The sequence below is a fragment of the Notamacropus eugenii genome, chromosome 5 (assembly GCF_028372415.1).
Source record: "Notamacropus eugenii isolate mMacEug1 chromosome 5, mMacEug1.pri_v2, whole genome shotgun sequence".
NCBI lineage: Eukaryota > Metazoa > Chordata > Mammalia > Diprotodontia > Macropodidae > Notamacropus > Notamacropus eugenii.
In genome coordinates, this window is record NC_092876.1 from 119,023,763 (window position 1) to 119,047,491 (window position 23,729).

At 41.2% G+C, this 23,729-nt stretch overlaps 1 protein-coding gene across 1 annotated transcript in view; it reads left to right on the plus strand.

The window, feature by feature from the left end:
- Nucleotides 1–30: 30 nt before the first annotated feature.
- Nucleotides 31–23,729, plus strand: part of RAB30 (RAB30, member RAS oncogene family) — a 116,742-nt gene continuing 93,043 nt past the window's right edge. Inside the window, exon 1 of the mRNA XM_072610711.1 lies at nucleotides 31–335. The gene's annotated coding sequence lies outside the window, so the exon portion shown is untranslated. The remainder of the gene's footprint in view (nucleotides 336–23,729) is intronic.

Below are 23,729 nucleotides of genomic sequence, written 5' to 3' on the forward strand. Positions count from 1 at the left end.
TCTGTCCCGGAGCTCTCTTGGGCTAGGACTGCGGAACTACCTTTCCCAGAATGCTTCGGTCCGGAGCATGGCTATTGGGGACTTTTGGCCAGAGGGATGATGTCATTGAAAAAAACCCCACTGCATTCATTGTGCTAAGGTCTATCCCCCTTCTGCTAGCTGCTGCTCCTGTATTGCTGCTTGCTCTTGCTGAGCTTAGAGCCCTGGCGGGGACTGACTCCAACTCTAGGACATAGGAGCTGGGGCATCGCAGCACCATCCCATGTGTGGGTGATTGGTTCATTCACACGTTGTTTCTGTTTATGCCTGGGGTGGGGGGACAAATCCCAAACCAGGTGAGTTGAAATGATTTCTTGAAATGGTTCCTACCAACTTGTGCCTTCTTCTGATCTCTCTCTTTGGGGGTAGGTGGAGTGAAGGGGTTGGGGAGTCACTGATGAGAAAAATAAAAGGCACTCTGCGAGGTGGTCATTGCGAACCACAACTCCAGTAACCCTCCTGGAGAGGACGGGGTTCTGCGCCTTCCCCAGGGTACCCCACTTCCCATCCCTCTTTGGGGATGGGGGAGGGGAATTGGGGAGGATGGAGAGAAGTGCTTTTGGAAAAGGAGGCGAAGCCCGAGTTAAGCTGCGCCTGCACCATCTTCAGCAGGCAGCGCTGGCCCCTGCATGCACAGTTATCCAAGTGGGAAGGGGATGATGCGAGGCAAGGAACCAAGAGCATTGATCAGGAGGACGGGGACTGCTTTAGCACGCTTTGGTTTCGAGGTTGAAAACGGCCAGCTGCTTTTCACAGATGCGATGACCTCCTGGGCGTGTGAAGTTTGGTGCGGCTTCTGTGCCTGTGTGCCAAGCGGCTCTGTCTCTCCCTCTCCGCACATTTGAGGTGACCGTGTCCTTAGAGGCGAACCCTGTGCCAGTCAGAAGGAGTTCACGTGTCTGTGGCACTGGTCCTTTACAGATGGTAGAAGCGGCATTTGTGTTCAGTATTTTCAGATCCTCCCGACTCTGCGATGTTCCAGAGGGTTTGGGAGACTAGCCCACAGACCTGAGTGTGCGTCTGTTAAATCACATTGTAATGGGTTTCACGCCACTGGCGAGAAGACGGGGATAACCAGCAGTTTCCAGGCAGTCACAAGTAACGGGTTTGGCGTGCGGATCGATGAGGGAAGCCCTGGCTCCGCTTAGCATGGTCGGGATCGGAATAGCTGCAAATGCTATTAACCTTAATTGGCCGTTACTTACTGGTGTCTAGGGACAGAGATGAGACAGTGAGCACAGTTTAGGTAAAAGGAGGAATGGGCCGAGTTGGGTCTTTTTTCCCGAGTTGACCCGTTTAACAGGGCAAAAGATCAGTTAAGTTCTGTGATATTGGCTTTTGTCTTGTAAGAATTATTATGGTGACTTATCTAATAAATATGTTACTTTAAAATAAACAGCTGGCTGATTCCAGAACAGATGTGGATGATCTCTCATAAATTGTAAACCCTAGGAGATGACTTTGAGTTGGTCCACCACACCCCTTTTTGGAATGTCAAGAGGACAAGAAATTTGTATATTTTAGAGTAGAATTAACTCTTAAAATTCCCCACAGTCTTAGAAAGGGATCAGTCTGGGGGGGAAAGTCAAGCATTGCTTTTCATTTTCTCCCAGCCGCTTTGGATTCATTTCACCAGATACCTCCAGGGCTGGAAGAGTTAGTTATATAATATTTGTGGCTCTGATGCAACAAATGGAAAATCTATTCAGATTTATGGATGTGTGTGTGTGTGTGTGTGTGTGTGTGTGTGTGTGTGTGTGTGTGTGTGTGTGTAGGGGTTATGATGGGCAGGAGTCAGTATCTTTTTAAATTTGGGGAAGTTTTACTATTTCTAGAGTGGTACTGTCCTATCCTAATCAACCCCTTTATCTTTTCCTTCTCTGTTTGTGGAGTTCTCTTTCAGCTTTTGTATCTAGCTTCTTACATTTGTCTCTCTTCACTTTCCACCCTCTTCATTTTCCCTTTTCCTCATTCACCTGTTTCACCCCCTTTTCTTCTCTTTCTTCCCATCCTTTCCTCTATCTGTGACTCTCTTTTCCTCTCTCTGTTCTCCCCTCTAATACTTTTCTCCTGTATTATAAAAATATAAAATCATCAGTGTCCCTTTTGATATTTGCTGCTCCCCAATCTCTTACTCAGCTATAAAGAAGTTGTGGGTGATTCTTCTGCTTCTGACCTGTTGTCTTGCGTGACAGTTTGGTCTCTTGACAGGTCCGTCTCTGACATTCCAGAGAACTACTATCCCAGAGAGCACTCTGTGGACAATGGCATTCTCCATCAGTCAGTGTGTTTATATTAGTCTAGACATCATGATTTTAAAACAATCGCTTCATAAGTACTTATGTAATTTTCAAAGAATAAATATTCTTCAGAGCAGTTTCTGTCTCACATTTTTTAAAAATCCCATTTCCCTTTTTTCTAGTGGGTGAGTAAGTAGTGAGAAGGTTTTCTCTTACCTTCCTTCCTGTTCCCTGTTGAGTTACTAAGGAATGATATATGTATCCAAACTGCCCTTTCTTTTCGAGTACAGTACAGGGTCCTGTAGCTGCATTTTTCCTTTTGTTTCTATTTTGAGGAAGGGGAGGACTGTGTAACTATATACAGCTATCTCATGTGAGCTATAAAAAGGAATTCTTTTACAGCACCGATTCTGTTAGCTTTGGAAACCAGACAGCAGTTATGGTCTGAGACCAGCTACTGCTGGTATTCCAGGTGAGTTTGGAAACTATCATCTGACCGGATAATCCTTACTGCTCCCCATGTTCTTCTTGTGTGGTTTTAGGCAAGTCACTTTAAGCACTGTGAGCTCAATGTCCTCCCCTATGAAATAAGGATGATACCTATATCACAGGATTGTTGTGAGAATCAAAGAACCAAAAGTAAAACACTTGGTGCACTCTTATCTTTGTAGTTGGCTAAACTTCTAAAAGTAGTTAGTGATAGCCAGTATTTAAGTACCCTAGGGTAACTAAAGCAGATCTGAAGTACTTGACTTGTTCTGTATGGGTGCTATCCTAGTGACCTTGAATAATTGCAAAATATTCCCTAACCCTGTTTTTCCATATGCAAAAGGGGTATAATGATATTTATGCCTGTTTCAGTTAATCTGACATACCAATGTAATCCCAATACCAATATAATCTGGTCTGATTTATCTCCTGTTACTGCCCTAGGCCCTAGAATTTGTTTTTCTTAAAGACTCCCTGTACTTTCTAACAGTCATAGCTTTGCTCATGGTGTTCTATGCATCTGGAAGTTCCTTCTTGCCCTCTCCCCCAATCATACCAATTATTTTTTTTGTAATGTTAATGCATTTTGTTTTTAGTCAGTAAGTCAATAAAGTATCTATTAAGTGCCTACTATGTGACAGGGGGCAGCTAGGTGGTGCAGTGGATAGAGTGCAGGAGACAGGAGGACCTGAGTTCAAATCTCACCTCAGACACTTGACACTCACTAGCTGTATGACCTTGGGCAAATCACTTAACCCCAATTGCCTCATCCTGGGTCACCTTCAGTCATCCTGATGAATATCTGGTCACTGGATTCAGATGGCTCTGGAGCAGAAGTGAGGCTGGTGACTTGCACAGCCCTCCCTCACTCAAAACAAAGTCAAGTACAAGTCATGTCATTATTTCTCTGATGGCATGGTCTTCTTTGGCAACAAGGGATGAACACACACATGCACACACACACACACAGACACACACACACACACACACACACTATGTGACAGACTCTATTCTAAACACTGGGAATACAAAGTAAGGCAAAGAAAATCCTTACTCTCAAGGATCTCGCTGTCTAATGAGTGAGACAATGTGCAAACAACTATGTACAGACAAGATATATACAGAATAAATTAGAAATAATCAACAAGGGAGAAGCATAAGAACTAAAGGGGAATTGGGAGTAGCTTCCTGAAGAAGGTGAGGTTTTAGCTGAGATTTGGAGAAAGGTAAAGAAGGTAGAAAGGAGGAGTTTCCAGGAATGAGGGTACCGATGGTGAATGAAAATGGCCAGAGTTGGGAGGTGGAGTGCCATATAAAACGAATAGCAAGGTGAAGCCAATGTCATTGGATCATAGGGTATGTGGGAGTGGGCATTAAGGTATAAGAAACCTGGAAATGTGAAGGGGGTCAGGTTATGAAGGCCTTTTAATGCCAAAGAGGATTTTATATTTGTTCTGGAGGTGACTGGAGGAGTGGCAGGATCAGTACCTCATAAGGACTGATCCTGCAGTCATTTTCAGTTACATTTTAGGAAGATCACTTTGGCAGCTGAGTTGGACTAGAATGGAAGAGAGACTTATGGCAAGTAGACCAACCAGCAAGCTATTGTAGTAGAATAGGTGTGAGGTGATGAGAGCCTCCACTAGAGTATCAAAGGAAAGAAGGGGGCATGCACAAGAGATGGAAAGTAAAATCAGTCAGATCAACAGGTTTTGGCAACAGATTAGACATGGTGGACAAGGGGGAATGAGCAGTCCAGGATGATATTTAGAGTTAAAGCCTGAGGTACTGGGAAGATGGTGATACCCCTGACAGTTACAGGGAAATGAGAAAGAAGGAAGGGTTTGGCAGGGAATAAACACATATTGTGTTTAATATGACTACTAGACATTCAGTTTGAGACATTCATTAGACAATTGGAAATAGGAGACTGCAGGTCGACAGTGAGGTTAGGGATGGATAAATAGATATGAACATCATCAGCTAAGAAATAATAATTGAATCCATAGGAGCTGATGAGATCATTGTATGGAATAGTATTGAAAGACAAGAGAGCCCAGGACAAAGCCCTGGGGGTATTCATCCTTAGAACGTAGGGCCTCAGTGAAAATCCAGGCTAAGAAAGAAGTCATATAAGTAAGAGAAGAATTAGGAAAGAGCAGTGTCCTGAAAGACCTAGAGAGGAGAGAGTGTCTAGGAAAAGAGGGTAGTCAACAGGGTCAAAGACTGCAGAGAGGTCAAAAGGCATTCGATTTGGCAATTAAGAGCTCGTTGGTAACTTTGAGAGATTTTACAGTTGAAGGATGAGGTCAGAAGTCAAACTGTAGAAAATTAAGTGAGTGAGAGGGGAAGTGGAAGTACCTAATTAAGGTAGCCTTCTCAAGGAGTTTAAGCACAAAAGAGTGGAGAGATAATAAGGTGATAACTACTGGGGATGAATGACTTAAGTGAGGATGAGTAAGACAAGGACATATTTGTAGGTAGTAGGGAAGCCACCTAGGGCAAATATGAAGATAAGTGAAAAAGTAGGGATGATAGGGGCAATCTGTTGAAGAAGATGGGATGCAGTAGGATTATTTGTGTATGTAGGGGAGTTTGCCTTGGCAAGCAGAAGGGTCACCTCAATATGTGTGACAGTGGTGAGGGCAGAGACAGTGGCAGGAAGTATCTGAGTGTCATTCCTGGATATATTACTAGGAGAGGGGGCAGGAGTATATGCCTATAGTTTCTATCACCAGATGGGCCTCTAGCTGTAACAAATAAAAATAGTTAAGTAAAATCATATGAAATATTAACTACGTCTGACTGAATGGGAAATTTTATACCTTTACCTCTATTGAATGGAGAAAGGTGTTCTTCATTGTTTCTCTGATTATTTAGCACTGGGCTTCATTTTATCATTCTTTTCATTTATGTTATATAATTCATATTTATTTCATTATATATTATATAATATACTATAATTTATATTGATTTCATTATCTATATTATCTATAATATATATTCATTTATGTAATTATAATTATTATAATCATAAAGCATATTATCCTGGTTCTGCTTACTTTACTTATGTGAATTCATACCAATCTTTCCAATTTTCTCTGAACTCATTCTTCATTTCTTATGGTACAATAATATTTCATTACATCCATATATCCCTGTTTATTCAGCAATTCTACAGTCAGTGGATACCCAGTTACTACTTTGTTCCCACCCACACACTTCTTTTTCTTTTCTGTCACAAAAATGCTTTTGTGAACATTTTATATCTATATCTATATCCCCTTTGTTTTTTGCTTTTGATTTCTCTGGGCTACATGCCCAGTAGTGGCATTTCTGAATCAAAAAGTATGAATAGTCTAATGACTTTTCTTTTCTAACTCCAAATAATTTTTTCCAAAATATATGGTCCAATTCCATAGTTCTACAACAGCGTATTAGTGTTCCAGTCTTTCTTTAGCCAAATTAACTGTTTCAATCTTTTGTCTTTTTTGATACCTTGGTATGAAGGAAAATCTCAAAATTATTTTAATTTTCATTTATTTATTTTATTAGTAAGTTGGAGGAGTATTTTATATGGTTGTTGTTTACAAGTCTTCTTGTGAAGACTAATTATTTTTTGACCTCTTATCCACTGAGGAATGGCTCTTGGTCTCAATTCCTTCTCTTTTTTCAAAGCAAAGCCCAAAGGCCACCTCTTCCAGGAATCCTTCCCTGATTCTCCTGCTGTCACCCAGGACATGTCACCCATGTTGAACTCATACATAACTTAATTTTGTACCACTCTATAGTATCCAACATGTACTGTTCTGTATTATTGTTACTTGGGTGCATGCATTATTTCGACCATTGGAGAATAAAGTCCTTTAGAGACATTAAACTATTTTGAGCTATGTAAAACTAGCTGAAAGGTCAGATAAATTTGAAAAAAAAAAGACTCATTTATTATTGCCTTTCCTCAGTCTCTTCATCTCTAAAATGAGGAGATCAAATTGGATAATCTCTAAGAGCCCTTTCAGTTCTAAATGCTACGATCCTGTTATATAAATACCAAGTAGCCTCTGATTGGTTAAGTAGAATAAGCTGAGCAACCAGCCCGCTAGAAACTACCCATGAAACCAGAAAGGCTGAGAAGTGCATTAAAACTCATTTCAAGGGTTAACTGCTCAAATCTCCACTAAAACCCTTTTCAGATGCTTCCTCATGGTGTCAAGATGCTATTGGGCTCTTGAAGGCAGTGTCAGGTACTTGAAAATACTACTGAGCCAGAAAGTTTCTGAGGATGAGGAGCCTCATTATAAGAAGACTGCCCACCAGGGGAATTTACTTTGAGTCATAGCACTTCATAAAAATCGTCTGAAGGACTGTCTGTAGAAGGGGCACTCATACTGTAAAAATCACTAGTACTTGAGAAACAGTTTTTCAAAGGTAATAATCCAAATGGTCTAGAATGGACATGAATGAGTCTCACATTGGCTGTATCAGAAAGGCTATCTCTGCATGAGAACTGACTACCAAACATGGGTTTAAGGGACATTTACTAGGACTAGTGATGACCTTATTCAGTCATATTTCCTGTATTTCTTGAGCCTAGAAGATGTCTGCCTGAGATATCACATGCCCATGAAAACTAAGAGGAAACAGACAAACCAAATGAGATTAATGTAAGGTAACTGTGGGTTAAGCTTATTCCAAGGACCACAGTTTCACAAATATGATGAAGATAAGTGAAAATAAAGTGAAAGATAGCAAAGAGTGGTTTGGACAGCTGTAAGTGATAGCTAGCTTTGTGGTACCCTGATCTCAGCAGCCTATGAAGTGAGCTCCTGGAAGGGGGAATGGGGAGTGATGAAGGTATTTAAATTGATACAAAGTAAAAGAAAGTATATTGTTATTTGGAGTTAGTCTATGGGGAGGGTTAAAAAATGAGAAAGTTTTTTTTTTTTAAATCTCCTCTAAATGTATCAGCATACTGACCTTTCATTAAATTTGTCTTCACATAGTGAAAGAGGATTCTGAGGGGTATTGAAAAAAATTGTCTTGGGAAATTTTTGCTTTATTTAGCAATTTTTTTCCTCATCAGTAGGCCATGTGATATAATAGGAATAGTACTGGATGGCAGATCAGAAAACTTGAGGTCTCTGCCAGGCTCTGTGACTAAGTACTTCTGTAACCATGGCAAGTTGCTTTACCTGGTCCAGATGCCAGCTTCCTGATCCATCAAGTGGAAAGGTTGGATTTACTTTGAGATATCCTTTTCACCTGGAGATTTAGATCTCCAAGATTCCTTCCAATTCTAAAATTCTAGTCAACATCTCTCTCTCTCTCCCGCTCCCCTCCCTCCATCTCTCTCTCTCTCTCTCTCTCTCTCTCTCTCTCTCTCTCTCTCTCCCCCCTCCCCCTGTCTCCCCCTGTCTCCCTCTGTCTCCCTCTGTCTCCCCCTGTCTCCCCTCTCCCTCTCCCTCTCTCTCTCCCTTTCCCTCTCCCTCTCCCTCTCCCTGTCCCCTGTCCCCTCTCCCTCTCCCTCTCTCTCTCCCTTTCCCTCTCCCTCTCCCTCTCCCTGTCCCCTGTCCCCTCTCCCTTCTCCCTTCTCTCCTCTCCTGTCTCCTCTCTCTGTCTGTCTCTCTGTCTCTCTCTCCTCTGGTGGAAAGTGGGGTGGGATATAGAGAAAGGTAGAATGATACAATAGATATAGCAAGATGGATTTGGCTTTAAGTCCCACCTTGGACACATACTGGCTGTGTTCCCTCTGTGGTCATCTCTTTACCTCTTAGTTTTCCAGGCAACTTTCTAAGGAAGAAAAGGTATTGCTAGTTTGTCTTGATAGAGGAAGTTGCTCTCTGTCCCAAAAGAAAATATATGATTGTGTGTATATGATATATATTTCGCTGAAATAGCTTTTGCTTGCTATTATCTCAATTTTAATTTCCTTCTTATTCTTTGCCAGCTCTCTCTATTTCTCTACGCTATAAGCCCATGTGATTCCTGAAAATAGCTGGTTGAAGGACCAGTGGTGTTGAGAAATGTGTATAACCACTTCATGGCTTTTTTTTTTTGCTTCTTATAATTTTTTCCTGTGGCTTTTGTGCAAATACAATGAGATTTAATGTGACCTTTCTTTATATCAACATTTTTCATCAGCAAAGTAGAAGGATAAAGAGATTGCCCTCAGGTGTACTGCATTATAGGATCATAGATTAAGAGCTGGAAAGACTTTGGAGGCCAGTCAAATCCCCTCATTTCACAAATGAAGAATTGAAACCCAGAGACATTAAGTAATTTCCACAGACTCACACAGGTAGGAGGTGGTAGAGTCAGCATTTGAAACCAGATCATTTAATTACAAATCTAATACTTTTGTTGCTCTACTACCTTGCCTCCCTACTTATAGAATCATCAGATTCAGAGCTATAATGAGAAATTTTTCTGCCTAGGGCAAGAACCACAGATCCCACTGGGGACAAGCAGTAGGAAGGGAGCCCTTCTTTGAGTCTTGATGGTGGAGGAGTGACCCAGCCATGGTTGGGAAGAGCTTACCAGTTTGCCTTAGCCCTCCCTCTATCTCATAACTTCTTACATAATTATTCTTGGCTAACTAGTTGCCAAGCTCTATAAAAAAATCAAAAATTGCTGTCAGAACCTTGTTAATTTGGCAACCTTGGCCAAAGCCCTGATTATTCTCTCCTCTTGACTCTGGAAGGACTTTAGAGATCATTTAGTCCAATCATCTTATCTCATGGGTCACAGAAATCAAGATTAGAATAGGTGGAATGATTTAGCCAAGATCGCACTACGAAGAAATAGGTGCCCAGATGTGTGCTAAAGTCAAACACTCCTTTAGATACTGTATTCTATTCAGACCCCAATAATGGAATAGAGCTGCCAGTTCCTGGAAGTTTTATCTGCCAATATGTTGTGGCCATCTCCTGCTGTCCAAATGGAGAGATGCCTTTCTGCTGAGGTCAGGGAATTAAAATGCAGCCCTTCACAGTAAACATTCTGAGGCTCTCCCCATTCAGTCCAGAGGGCACTGAGAAGCGGCAGAGGAAACAGTCACGAAAACACTTGTTTTTATCACTGGGGTACTGAAGCACCAAATATGAAACTTCCCCTATTGCCTCTAGGATAACACAGATACTCTTCTGTTTAGCTTTCAAAGCCCTTCACAACCTGCCCCCAACCTACCTTTCCAGGCTCATGGTCCATCACTCATTCTCCTGCACTCTGTGATCCAGCCACTCTGACCTTCTCTCTTTTCCTCCCATACTCCCATCTCCTGTCTTGGTGACTTTGCACTGACTGGTTGTCCCACATGCCCTCCTTACCTTCACCTCACTGAGTCCCTCTATTCCTTAAAGATGCAGCTTGGGCACCATTTTCTGCATGATGCCCTTAACTGCCATTGCCCTCTCTCCAAACTACCTTGTATTGAACTACCTCATATAGATTTGTATTTATTCACTTATATTTATGTCAGATATAGTATATACAAGTTTGTAGTTGTTGCTCAGTCATTTCAGCTGTGTCTGACTCTTCATGATTCTGTTTTGGAGTTTTCTTGGCAGAGATACTGGAGTAGTTTGCCATTTCCTTCTCCAGCTCATTTTACAGATGAAGAAACTGAGGTAAACAGGGTTAAGTGACTTGCCCAGGATTACACAGCTAATAAATATCTTTGACCAGATTTGAACTCAGGAAGATGAGTCTTCTTGTCTCCAGGACTGGCACTTTATTTATTTATTTTTATTTAACTTTTAACATTTATTTTCACAAAATTTTGGGTTACAAATTTTCTCCCCTTTTATCCCCTCCCCCCCCAAACACCAAGCATTCTAATTGCCCCTATGACCAATCTGCTCTCTCTTCTATCATCCCTCTCTGCCCTTGTCTCCATCTTCTCTTTTGTCCTGTAGGGCCAGATAGCTTTCTATACCCCTTTACCTGTATTTCTTATTTCCTAGTGGCAAGAACATTACTCGACAGTTGATCCTAACACTTTGAGTTCCACCTTCTTTACCTCCCTCTTTGGAAAGCAAGCAATTCAATATAGGCCAAATCTGTGTAGTTTTGCAAATGACTTCCATAATAGTTGTGTTGTATAGGACTAATTATATTTCCCTCCATCCTATCCTGTCCCCCATTACTTCTATTCTCTTTTGATCCTGTCTCTCCCCATGAGTGTCGACCTCAAATTGCACTCTCTTCCCCATGCCCTCCCTTCTATCATCCCCCCCACCCTGCTTATCCCCTTATCCCCCACTTTCCTGTATTGTAAGATAGGTTTTCATACCAAAATGAGTGTGCATTTTATTCTTTCCTTTAGTGGAATGTGATGAGAGTAGACTTCATGTTTTTCTCTCACCTCCCCTCTTTATCCCTCCACTAATGAGTCTTTTGCTTGCCTCTTTTATGAGAGATAATTTGCCCCATTCCATTTCTCCTTTTCTCCTCCCAATATCTTTCTCTCTCACTGCTTGATTTCATTTTTTTTTTAAGATATGATCCCATCCTCTTCAATTCACTCTGTGCACTCTGTCTCTATGTATGTGTGCGTGTGTGCATGTGTGTGTGTGTAATCCCACCCAGTACCCAGATACTGAAATGTTTCAAGAGTTACAAATATTGTCTTTCCATGTAGGAATATAAACAGTTCAACTTTAGTAAGTCCCTTATGACTTCTCCTTGCTGTTCACCTTTTCATGGTTCTCTTCATTCTTGTGTTAGAAAGTCAAATTTTCTTTTCAGCTCTGGTCTTTTCATCAAGAATGCTTGAAAATCCTCTATTTCATTGAAAGACCAATTTTTCCCCTGAAGTATTATACTCAGTTTTGCTGGGTAGGTGATCCTTGGTTTTAGTCCTAGTTCCTTTGACTTCTGGAATATCCTATTCCATTCCCTTCAATCCCTTAATGTAGAGGCTGCTAGATCTTGTGTTATCCTGATTGTATTTCCACAATACTTGAATTGTTTCTTTCTAGCTGCTTGCAATATTTTCTCCTTGACCTGGGAACTCTGGAATTTGGCCACAATGTTCCTAGAAGTTTCTCTTTTTGGATCTCTTTCAGGAGGTGTTCTGTGGATTCCTTGAATATTTATTTTGCCCTCTGGTTCTAGAATCTCAGGGCAGTTTTCCTTGATAATTTCATGGAAGATGATGTCTAGGCTCTTCTTTTGATCATGGCTTTCAGGTAGTCCCATAATTTTTAAATTGTCTCTCCTGGATCTATTTTCCAGGTCAGTTGTTTTTCCAATGAGATATTTCACATTATCTTTCATTTTTCCATTCTTCTGGCTTTGTTCTGTGATTTCTTGGTTTCTCATAAAGTCCTTAGCCTCCATCTGTGCCATTCTAATTTTGAAAGAACTATTTTCTTCAGTGGGCTTTTGAATCTCCTTTTCCATTTGGCTAATTCTGCTTTTGAAAGCATTCTTCTCCTCATTGGCTTTTTGAACCTCTTTTGCTAATTGAGTTAGGCTAGTTTTCAAGGTGTTATTTTCTTCAGCATTTTTTTGGGTCTCCTTTAGCAGGGAGCTGATTTGCTGTTCATGCTTTGACTTCATGTCTCTCATTTCTCTTCCCAGCTTTTCCTCCACCTCTCTAACTTGATTTTCAAAATTCTTTTTGAGCTCTTCCATGGCCTGAGCCCATTGGGTGGGCTAGGACACAGAAGTCTTGATTTCTCTGTGTTTGCCTGATGGTAAGCATTGTTCTTCCTCATCAGAAAGGAAGGGAGGAAATGCCTGTTCACCACGAAAGTAACCTTCTATAGTCTTATTTCTTTTCCCTTTTCTGGGCATTTTCCCAGCCAGTTACTTGACCTCTGAATATTCTCCTCACACCCACCTCGCCTCCTGATCCTCCCAGCCAGTGTTTGGGGTCTGAGATTCAAATGCTGTTTCCAGCCTTAGGGCTTTTGGCGGGGGCAGGGCTGCTATTCAGTGTGAGATTAAGTTCATATGCTCAGGTCAGGGCAGGGCCGCCTCTCAGGCTCAGTTCCCTCAGGGAGTTTATGCACAGACCTTCAACAATGGATCCAGGCTCCTGCCTGCTTGGGGAGCCCCAGTCTACCGCTGCCCCTCAGCTTCTGTCTCCCGAGGGGGCCCAAGCCATGGGGGCACCCCACTCCCCCCTCGACCTACCAAAGAGACTCTCTCATCGACCCCTGTCACCTGTGGGTGGAGGGACTTGTGCGGCCGCTGGAGATCCTGTCCCTGAAGCCCGCTGGTATCTGTTCCTCTCGGTGCCGCGGCAAGGTTGTACTCAGCTCCCAGTCCCGGCGCCCAGTCCGCAGCGCGAAGGACCTTTTGCAAGAGGTTTGCAGGTCTCTCCGGAACAGAAATCTCCCTCGCTCCAATGTTCTGTGGCCTCTGGGTGCAGAATTCGCCATGAGTTACTTATTTGTAGTTGTTCTATGGGTTGTGGGTTCGGAGCTATGTGTATGTGCGTCTTTCTACTCCGCCATCTTGGCTCTGCCCCTCAGGACTGGCACTTTATCCACTGCACCACCTAGCTGCCATTACATTTGTGTATAATGTCATATGTCCATATATTATAGATGTGTGTATACATATATATATGTGTGTGTGTGTATTTTTTTTTCTCCCCCACTAGACTATAATTAGTAGCAAATTGCATAGTGGAAAGGATGCTTGGAGTCAGGGAGACCTAGGTTCAACTTTTGTTTCAGACACTTACTAGCTATGTGTCCCTGGGTCAGTCACTTAATCTAGTTTGGTCTCAGTCTCCTCATCTGTAAAATCTTTGTCTTTAGATATAGAGAGTGCTGTCATAGAAAAGAAAAAGTGGATATATCCTGCATTGCTCCAGAAGGCAGAGTTAAGATTAATGACTAGATGTTACAGGGAGGTAGTTTAATATGAGAAAGAACTTCCACACTTGTGGGTGTCCCAAAATGCAATGGGCTGCCTTCAAAGATAGTAAATTTCCCATATAATATCATCTACCTTATAGGGTTGTTGCAAGGATACACACACATACACTCATATACGTATTTTGTATGCTCCTTGGGAGTTGGGACTGTTTCCTTCTTTGTACTTGTATCTCCAGTGAGTAGCACAGTGCTTGGTACATAAGAAGCATTAATAAAAGCTTGTCTATCAGTTAATCAATTGACATTGTCCCTGACCTTGGGAGAGGGACTTTGTGATACTTCTCTGTTCTCATTAGTGAAAATAATCCCTGATTGGCAGCATGGATCTTTTTTTACTCTTTGTAAGAGACAATGTCAACACCACCGTTTATGGGCTAGTAGCAGTATGGCAGCACTTTCTAAGCTGTGGGTCATGACCCCACACAGAGGCATGAAAAATTGGGCAGCAGTAAAAGGTTTCTGAATATGCAGTGACCAAAAAGTAATTAATTAATTAATTAAAAATAAAACACGTAATGAATCTGAGGTTTTTTCTGGCAGTGCTTGCCTGTGTTGTATCACACAACTTCTCTGCAGCCTTGGTTCTGAACACAAAGCATGCGTACTTTGCCCTGCACATGTCCTTAGGCCATGAAACAGCCACTAAAAAACTCAAAAAGGGTTTAGGAGTGGAAAAAAATTTAAGAAGCTCTAGTATAGAGGGAAGTACAATAGATGGAGCAGGAGCTAGGAGTTGGAGGTGCTGGACTTGGCCCTACTGTCTCTACCTGCGTAGCCTTGGGCAAGTCACAAGTCACTCTTGGGGTGTCCTGATGTAATGGGTTGAATGTGGAGTCAGTAAACCTTGGGTTCAGATCTGATCTCTGACACTTACTGACTGTGTGACTATAGGCCAAGCCACTACCTCTCTGAGGGTCTTTACTCATCTGTAAAATGGGAGCAGTAACACTTGTAGCAGGTATTTCACAGGGTTGTTGTGAGATTCAAATGAGATTATGGATTTAAAATTCTGGTTCAACCTTAAAGTGCTATAGAAGTCTCAGAGTGAAGGAGATCATGAATGTAAAAAGGGTCAAAAATCAGTTCTGCTAGGTTCAAGATGAGAGAGATATGGCTAAAAGATAGTGCACTTCACAAAAACCTGTCAGTGTGGTGGTCTCTTGGCCCCATATAAGTCAGTCAGTAAACATTTAGAGTCTGGGCACCATGTGGTGCTGGGGATACAAAGGAAGGTGAAAGCCCTTGAGGATCTAACAAGTCCAGTCTGGAGCTCAACAAGCCAACAACTACATACAAGCAAGATATAGACAGGATAAAATGGAATAATTAATAGAGGGAAGGCACTGGCAGTGTCTGTTATGGCAGCAAAGAAAGCTAAGGTGATCTCAGGTTACGTTAAGAACAATGTGCAAATTGAGGGGGATGAAGATTGCTTTGTACTCCACTCTAATTTGAGGACATCTGGAGTACAGTGCTCAGCTCTAGAGTGCTGACAGGCTGAAGTGTGTGCAGAGAAGGGTGACTAGGGCAGTGAAGGGCTTTGTGGTCATGCCGTCCTTTGAAAAAATGAAAAATATTTGGTCAGGAGATGACATGATCTTTGTCTTTAAATATTGAAAGGGCTACCATAGGAAAGAAGAATTGGATGTATCCTGTATTGCTTTGGAAGGCAGAGTTAGGATTAATGGCCAGAAGTTACAAGTAGGTAGTTTAACATGACAAAGAACTTCGACTCTTCCAAAAATACAATGAAGTACCTTCAAAGACAGTAAGTTTCCGGTCACAGAATGTCTTCAGGTGGGGATTGGATGTTCTAGAGGGTTTTTAGTATAATACAGGTCCTTTCTTACTCTTTAGATTTTAATTCTAAGTTGTGAAGCTAGAAATCCTAGGCAGTAGTTTTGTGACACTCTAGGATGGGAAAGGAAGGAAGGATACAAGAATTTATCAAGTGCCTACTGTGTTCCAGGAACTGTTAAGTGATTTAAAATTATTATGTCATTTGATCCACACAATGACCCTGAGAGGGAGGTGGCATTATTATCTCCATTAAACAGATGAAGAAACGGAGGCAAACAGTGATTGTCTCTTGTCCAAGGGTCATACAGCTAGTAAGTGTCTGAGGTCATGTTTGTACCTAGGCCTGGGGCTCTCTCCTCTGCTCTGCCTAGTCTCCTCAGGTGTCTGTAGAAAACTCCAAAGGTGTTGGTCTTCTTCAGGAAAAGTTCTTCAGAGAAAATTAATTTTAATTTATTTAAATGAAAAAACTAAATAAAACCCCAAATGACATTTTTTTCAGGATGAGGAGAGTGTGGATTACTCAAATCAAATGAAATGTCAGTTCATTTGAGGTAAGGTAATAAGACTACCTTAATGTTTCAGTATTATAGTTTTAGAAAACATATATGTCCTGTTAGCATTTAAACTAGTTCACCAGATGTCTTTTGAAAAAAACTTGTTCAGCTTGAAATCAGTTAAAGGAAATTAATCATGTAATAGTCCAGTAGTTAGGTTTCTGGTAATTTCAACCATCTGGAACACAGAAAAAAACCGAAAGGGCCTTTGGGCTGCAAAGAGTTGTCACAAAGCTCACGTGCTCTAGGACAAGAGGATGCTGCCATCAGGCTGTTGTTTTTTGTTGCCCAGACCATTGGGTAATAAAGTGGAGGATTTGAAGCAGCTGTAACCAGTGAAAAGTGACAGTTGATAGCAGATGGGAGGGGAAAGAAGTATAAAAGTAAAGGAGACAGGGACCATTTAATCTAGGAGCAACAGTCCTAGTACTGAAGAGCCCTTGGGGCCATCATCATCATTATCATCATCATCATCATCATCATCTTAGAGCGTAAGGCAGTAATTCATGTCTGAGGCTTTAAGATTAAATCATTTTCAGTATCACCTACTTGCCAGGGCAGGAAAGTGGGTAATATATTTTGCTTTACTTTAAAAAAACTATGTGAATTTACTTTTGAAATCAAATAAATGTAAATATAAAAAAATAAAGATATTATGAATATTATTACAAATATGTTATATATTATATAAATAATATATAGTATAGTATGGCTAAATATAGTGATATAATTATATATCATGCTATATATAATTATAATATATTATGAACATATAAATATTTATTGTAACAAATAATAAAAACAAAAAGACATAAGACTGGTGTCTGCTCTCTGAAAGCTCACAGTATACATGGGGAGACAACCTGCAAACAATATATATACCGTATAAACTGGAAATAACCAACAGATGAAAATCACTCACATTTAGGGGCAATGGAAAAGATTTCTTGTAGATGATGAGATTTTTTTTTTTTTTTAAAGCTGAGATGTGAAGGAAGCCAGGGAATCTGGAAGGTATGAATGAGGAGGCAGAGAATTCTAGCCATGGGTGACAGTGAACATGCCCAGAGTCTGGAGACAAGGTGTTTTGTTTAAGGAACACAAAGGCCAATGTGACTGGGTTGAGAATGTGTGGAAGGATAGGGTGGGGAGGACAGTAACATGTAAGAACATTGGGAAGATTGGAGCAGGCCAGGTCATGAAATGCTTTGAATGCCAAACAGAGAATTTTCTATTTGATTTTGGAGACACTAGAGAACCACTGGAGTTAAGAGTATTGTGGAGTATATGCTTGGGGAAGATGATTCTGACTGCTGAGTGGAGGATGGACTGGAATGGGGAGAGACTTGTGGCATATAGATCAACTATCAGGATGTTGCAGTAGTCTAGATGTGAGGTGATGGGGACTGCGCCATGGTGACGGCAAAGTGCTTAGCACAGTGACTGGTGTGTAGAAGGCACTCTAAAAATGCTTAAGTCCTTCCCCTTCCCTACAGTGGCCAGTGAGAGAAGGGGGAGTATATAGGAGATGTTCTTAGGACAATAATTCCTCTTTGATATGTGGAGTTGGGAGATAATATATTTCATAAATTTTTCCATGGGTGAAAAGATAAGTAGACTAGAAATCAGAAGACCTGGGTTTGAGTCCTGGTTCTGTCACTTACTAACTATGTGATCTTCAGTAAATGATTTTACTTTTCTGAGTTTAGGTTTCTCATCTGTAAAATTGGGATAATACTTTTATTGCTTTCCCCCACAGAGCTGTTGTAAGGATCTATGAAATCACAATATAGAGTACTTTGAAAATATTGATGCACTCTATGAACATAAGCTTTTGTTCCCATTATTATCATTATTAATAAGCTATTATTAGGTTGAGATAAATAAAAGTGTGATTGCTGACATTTATCAAGCACTTATTGTGTTCATTTTGCAAATAAGGAAACTGAGTCTTAGACTGGTTAAGCTATCTATTCATTTTGTAGGTAGAATTTGAACCCAGGACTCTCTAGATTTCAAGTCTGATCCAATAAATATTTATGAAGCACCTACTATTGCTGCATCCCATGCAGCAGAATTTGAACAGGGGTCACCTGTAAGGGTGCAAGAGTGTGTGCAGGAATATAGATGTGTTCGTCCTTTGTTGCCAAAGAAGACCATGCCATCGGAGAAATGATGATATGACTTGTGCTTGACTTTGTTTTGAGTAAGGGAGGGCTGTGCAGGTCACCAGCCTCACTTCTCCTCTAGAGCCATCTGAATCCAGTGACCAGATATTCATCAGGATGACAAGATGACCCAGGAGGAGGCAGTTGGGATTAAGTGACTTGCCCAAGGTCACACAGCTAGTGAGTGTCAAATGTCTGAGGTGAGATTTGAACTCAGGTCTTCCTGACTCCTGCACTGGTGCTCGATCCATTCCACCACCTAGCTGCTGCATGCAGGAATAGAAGAGAACACACACACCAAACTGTTCAAGGCATAGCCTGGGCAGGCTCGGGAACAAGCAACTGCCCCAAGCCACTTCAGGAGTCAACTTTTACTAAGAAATTGACGTCATGGCTACATCCCAAGATAAGGAGAGGCAAACATACATTCCTGGGATAGCACACAGATATACAATGTATAACTTTTACGACCCATTGTCCTGTCTTCATGATATAGAATTCTATACGATTTACTTAGGGGATATTCTGCCTAGCTAGATTCCCAAGGAGGCATGCTTGATCTCACGGTTATGTCCCTGCTGTTGCAGGAGACATGTACCTCATATACAACTTTTGCTGCTTATGAGGTTTATGAAATCTAGTTGCAGTAGGTTGGAGTCCCTCATACTCTGTTCCAGGTGCTGTGCTAAGTGCTAGGGATACAATTCATAGTAAAGATAAAAAGAAAAGCAACCCCTACCCTCATGGACCTTACAATCTGAAGGGGGAGATAGCCCACAAAAAGAGGCAGGAAAGCAAGGAGGGAAGGGATACCAGAGGGTAACCAAGGAGAGACAGCGTTTTCCTTGATGTTGAAACTAGGCAGGGTGGTAGATGCTAAGTGAAGAGAGCTGAGAGTTCAGTTTCTGCCCTCTATAACAGAAGGCATTAGGAGGAGATAGGTCCTCTGCCTTCTAGCCTCCCAGTCTGAGGGGAGAGGAGGCTGAGGGAGGTGTTGTCAGTGAAGGCTTGATTTAGCAGCATGGTGGTGAGATTAGAAGTGATGAGCTCCTAATCTCTAAGCATTTACTAAGTACAAACTGTGTGCTGAGCACTCAGGCATTCGATATATTAAAACCAAAAATGAAACTGTTCCTGTCCACAAGGGATTTATATTCTATCTGGGGAGATTTTATATACCTTTATACGTACATGGAAAATGTGTAAAAATACATACAGGGTAATTTTGTGGGGAAGGCATTAGCATCAGAGGAGATGAGGAAAGGCTTTATTTTATGAAGAAGGTGTTACTTAAGCTGCACGGAGTGGAACAAAGGATTCTGAGAAGTTGATTATGAGGTGGGGGTGCATTCCAGGCGTAAGGGACAATCAGTGCAAAGTCAAGGAGATAGGAAATGGGGAGTTGTGTGAGAGAAAGTGCAGGAAGGCCATTTTGATTGTAAGGAAGAGTAAGGATAAGGGAATAAGGCACTGTGAGGATGGAAAGGGAAGTTGGGGCCAGATTGTAAAGACTCCAGAAGTCTAACAGAGGAGATTATAGCTGGTTCTCAAGGCAGCAGAGGCCCAATAGAGTTTGATGAATAGGGAAATATCATGGTCAGATCTATGCTTTTGGAAAATAACAGATGTGTGAAGGATGAATTCTCATGGGATGAGACGGGGGTCAGAAAGACCAAATAGAAGGCTTTTGCAGTTGTCCAGGTGAGAGGTGATATGAGCATGAAGCAGGATGATGACCTTAAGAGTAAGGAGAAGGGTATGGCCGTGAAAGATATGGTGGAGATAGAGACAAAAAGACTTGGCAATTGATTTGATATGTGGGTTGAGCTAAAGAGTTGAGGACAATGACATGCTTGTCAACCTGAGACTTAAGAATGGTGGTCTTCTTCACAGAAACAGCAAAGTTTGCAAGAGGGGTGAGTTTGGGGAGAAAGACAATGAGTTCTATTTCAGACGTGTTCAGCTTGAGATACTTATGGGACATCCAGTTTGAGATGTCCAATAGACAACTGCAAATGTGTGACTAAAACCCAGAAGAGATACTAGGGCTGAATTTGTAGGTTTGGGAATCAGCTTCACAGAGATGATAATTTTACCCTTAGTTATCTAATGAGGTCAGCAACAGAAAATATAGAAAAAGAAATAGACCCAGAATAGATTCCATGATATTGATGTTGAACTAACGAAAAACAATGAGAGGGTATGGTCCGATAACAGGAGAATAAGCAGACCCATAGAGGAGAAAGTATTCTGGAGGAGAGGGTGGTCACCAAGTGTCAAATGGTAAGGAGAGGTTGAATAGAATGAGGACTGAGGAGAGGCCATCAGATTTGGTAATTAAGAGATTAGTGATAATTTTAGAAATTTTGATAATTTTAGAAAGAAAATCTCAGTTGAGTAAGTAGGCTGGAAAACAGATTGCCAAAAGTTGAGAAGAGTGAGAAGGGTAAGATTAGGTTAGAAGCCATATTGCAAAGGATGAAGGGAGGAAGTAGAGACAACCAATATGGACAACTTTTTCTAGGAGCTTGGCTATTAAAGGGAATAGCATTATAAGATGATAGCAGAAGTGTTGAGAGTAGTGGCTAGTGAATATTTGTTAAGGCTGGAGGAGACCTTGTGTTTGTAGGCAGCAGAGAAGGAACCAAGAGAAAGTGAGAGACTGGAGATGAAGGAGAGGTGGAGTATTTTCAGAGGTGATTTGCTAAAGAAGACAATGGGATAGAGTCCTGCACAGATAGAGGAGTTAGCCTCAGTGAGGCAAAGTAGTGGCTCTTCATCAAGAAACTGTAGCGAAGGAGGAAAGAATGAAGGATAATGGAGAAAAGGGGAGAAGAAGGAGGTGAAGATGTGTTTCTGTTTTGTCAGTAAAGTACAAGGTAAGATCCTCAACTCAGGAGGTAAGGGAAGGTATGGTGGAAGGACTGGAGGAGAGAAGAAGAATGTCCTTGAGGAGTTGGATAGCTAATCAGGGAGGAGTAAAAAAAAAAAAAAAAGCTTTCCTGAAAAGTGAACCCAGTTGAGATTAGATAACATAAATTTGTAGTGGGCTTAGTTGGCTCAGTTCTGTGACTTTCTTTTCCAGCTTTGTTCAACAGCATGTGCGTAGGAGTGGAGGAGGCAGATGATGGGAGTCATCCAGAGTTGGAGTTTGGAGAGGCCTGAGCATGGATAAGACAAGAGAGCAAGAGATTTAAGGATAGATAGTCGTATAGAATCTAATCGTTTGACTGGTGTAGATTGGAAAGGAAGAAAAGTGAAGATAGTACAGGGGTTTTGACCTGGGAGAGAACCTAGGGATGGAAAGAGAAGATGAGGAATATGTTTAGGAAGGGTAAGATATAGAAGAGATGGAATGGAAGAGATGGAGCTTTTTAATTGGAGCAGTAAAATACTTGTGGGTGACATCAAAATCAAGGGTGTTATCATTTTTATGTATAACTGTAGTTAATGAAAGTTGAGGATATTAAGAAATTGAGAAATTAGGGTTTTTGAGGGGACACTAATATGTATTTTGGAGTTCCTTACTATAAAAATGAGAATTAGAATGGAATGTGAGCCAGGAAGTTACTATATCCCTTAATAAATGAGAGAGAATGACCTGAGGGCTAATAGGTAGCTGCCAGTAAGATCTGAATTGTATGATAAATTTGGTAAGAGTGAACCACAAAGGGTGAGAGACTGATGAGCGATGGCAGCAAAGGAAGAGTCTAGAAGTGTCAGTCGAGAGCAAGGAGTATTCCTGTTTCTCCTAAAGAACTGGTGTTGGAGTGATGAATGAAGTCAGTGCTCAAAAGGATGTGAGGCAGTGTTATCTGGGTGCTGGAGGGTGGGGGCAATGACCAGGAGGAAATCAAGGTCTCTGTGAGTGTCAGAAGATGCAAGGAGAAGAAGAAGAGATACCAAGTGATGGAAAGTTTGTTAACTAATGAATGGAAATTCCAGAGGACACAAAGGAGAGGGTGGGCAGACCTGGAGTGGAACATGGGAAGGCTAGTGTTGAAGATAGCTGGGAAGTTTATTGAGTATAAGAGTGGCATTCAGCCCTGTGCTTAAGGAAAATCACTTTAGAAGCTCTATGGAGAACACTTGACATAGGCAACATTTCTCAAAAGAGGAGGGAGGAGAAGCTTAGAAAAGGGAAGAAAAAGGGATACTCAAATTCAGGGGAAGATCATAGGATCTATGGTCCCTGAAGCTGGGATCATTTTTCCTTCTCCTTTTCCAAATTCCCTTTCTATACTAGGAGATAGGTAGAAAGTGGGTACAAAAGTAAAATCTTAGTGAAAATTATCTTGGCACATAATATGTGGGTAGCAGTGGAGAGGAAAGAAGTGATCTCACTTATATGGTGAAGAGAGAGCCTCATGAAGATAATGGTTTTCCTTATTTCTTTTAAACTTTCTTAGCAGTAAGTTTTATGTTCCAGTTCTGGGGAATCATCTCTGAATTGCTTAATAGTATATTTCTGTTGTCAGGTGAATATATGACCAACCTCCCACTGGAGCACTTCAGGAATCTCTGTGTAATGTTATCAGTTTGTGTGCTCCTTCCACCAACATAAATAGCAACCTCTGTCCATTTCTGTGAGTCACTGTGGTTAGAAAATCCATCACCCTAAGGTGAAGAGCTTTGATGAACTTGGCTAGACTTGTCTCTTGATGACAGGAATACAATGCCAGAGAAGTCTACTGCTCCAGCTTGTTCCTTCCAACCCCAACTATAATTATATCATCCCTTTCCTTTCCCTTCTTTTCCTATCTCTTCCATTCCCTTTCCATAGTACTTTACAAATATTATCTCGTATGATTCTTATAACAACCCTGGAAGGAAGGTTCTATTATTATCCCTATTTTACACATGAAGGAACTGAGGCAGACAGAAGCTGAATTTGAACTTGGATCTTCCTGACTCCAGGTCCAGTACTATCCATTGCACCTTCTAGCTGTACTACATTGAGTTTCCAATCATTTGAAGTATTCCATTAGAAATCTGGCAAATCCTTATTAGAAGTATGCAGTCATAATTAAACTTTATGGGGTGTCCAATCCAACCCCTACCTGAAGTTGGGCCCATCTATAATGCCCCTGATAAGGGGTCATCTAATTTCTGTTTATTAAGAGTGTATTATAGAGGAGAAGATTTCAGTCCATTCATTCAGTAGTATACATACAACAGTATACAACATTCAACTGAATGGAATCTGAGGACCTTTCTAAGGCTGAAATTCTGTGATCTTTAGTTAACACCTGATGAGTTATCCCATGTGTTGAAATCCCATGAGATGATTCAAGCATCCGGGAGGGTGCAGGCCAGATGATCCTGAAGAAGTTTTCAACTCTGATTCTTTGATTTGTATTTCTCAACTTTTGGTGACCTAGAATTGTGTGTGTGTGTGTGTGTGTGTGTGTGTGTGTGTGTGTGTGTGTGCGTATAAAGCTTCTATCACCAAAGTTGGTTTCTGCAGCTTAAGTGATTCAGGACCTATTTTGTAGGTTAGCAGAAAAAAGCACTAATTTGGAAATATGGCATGTAGATTTAGACACC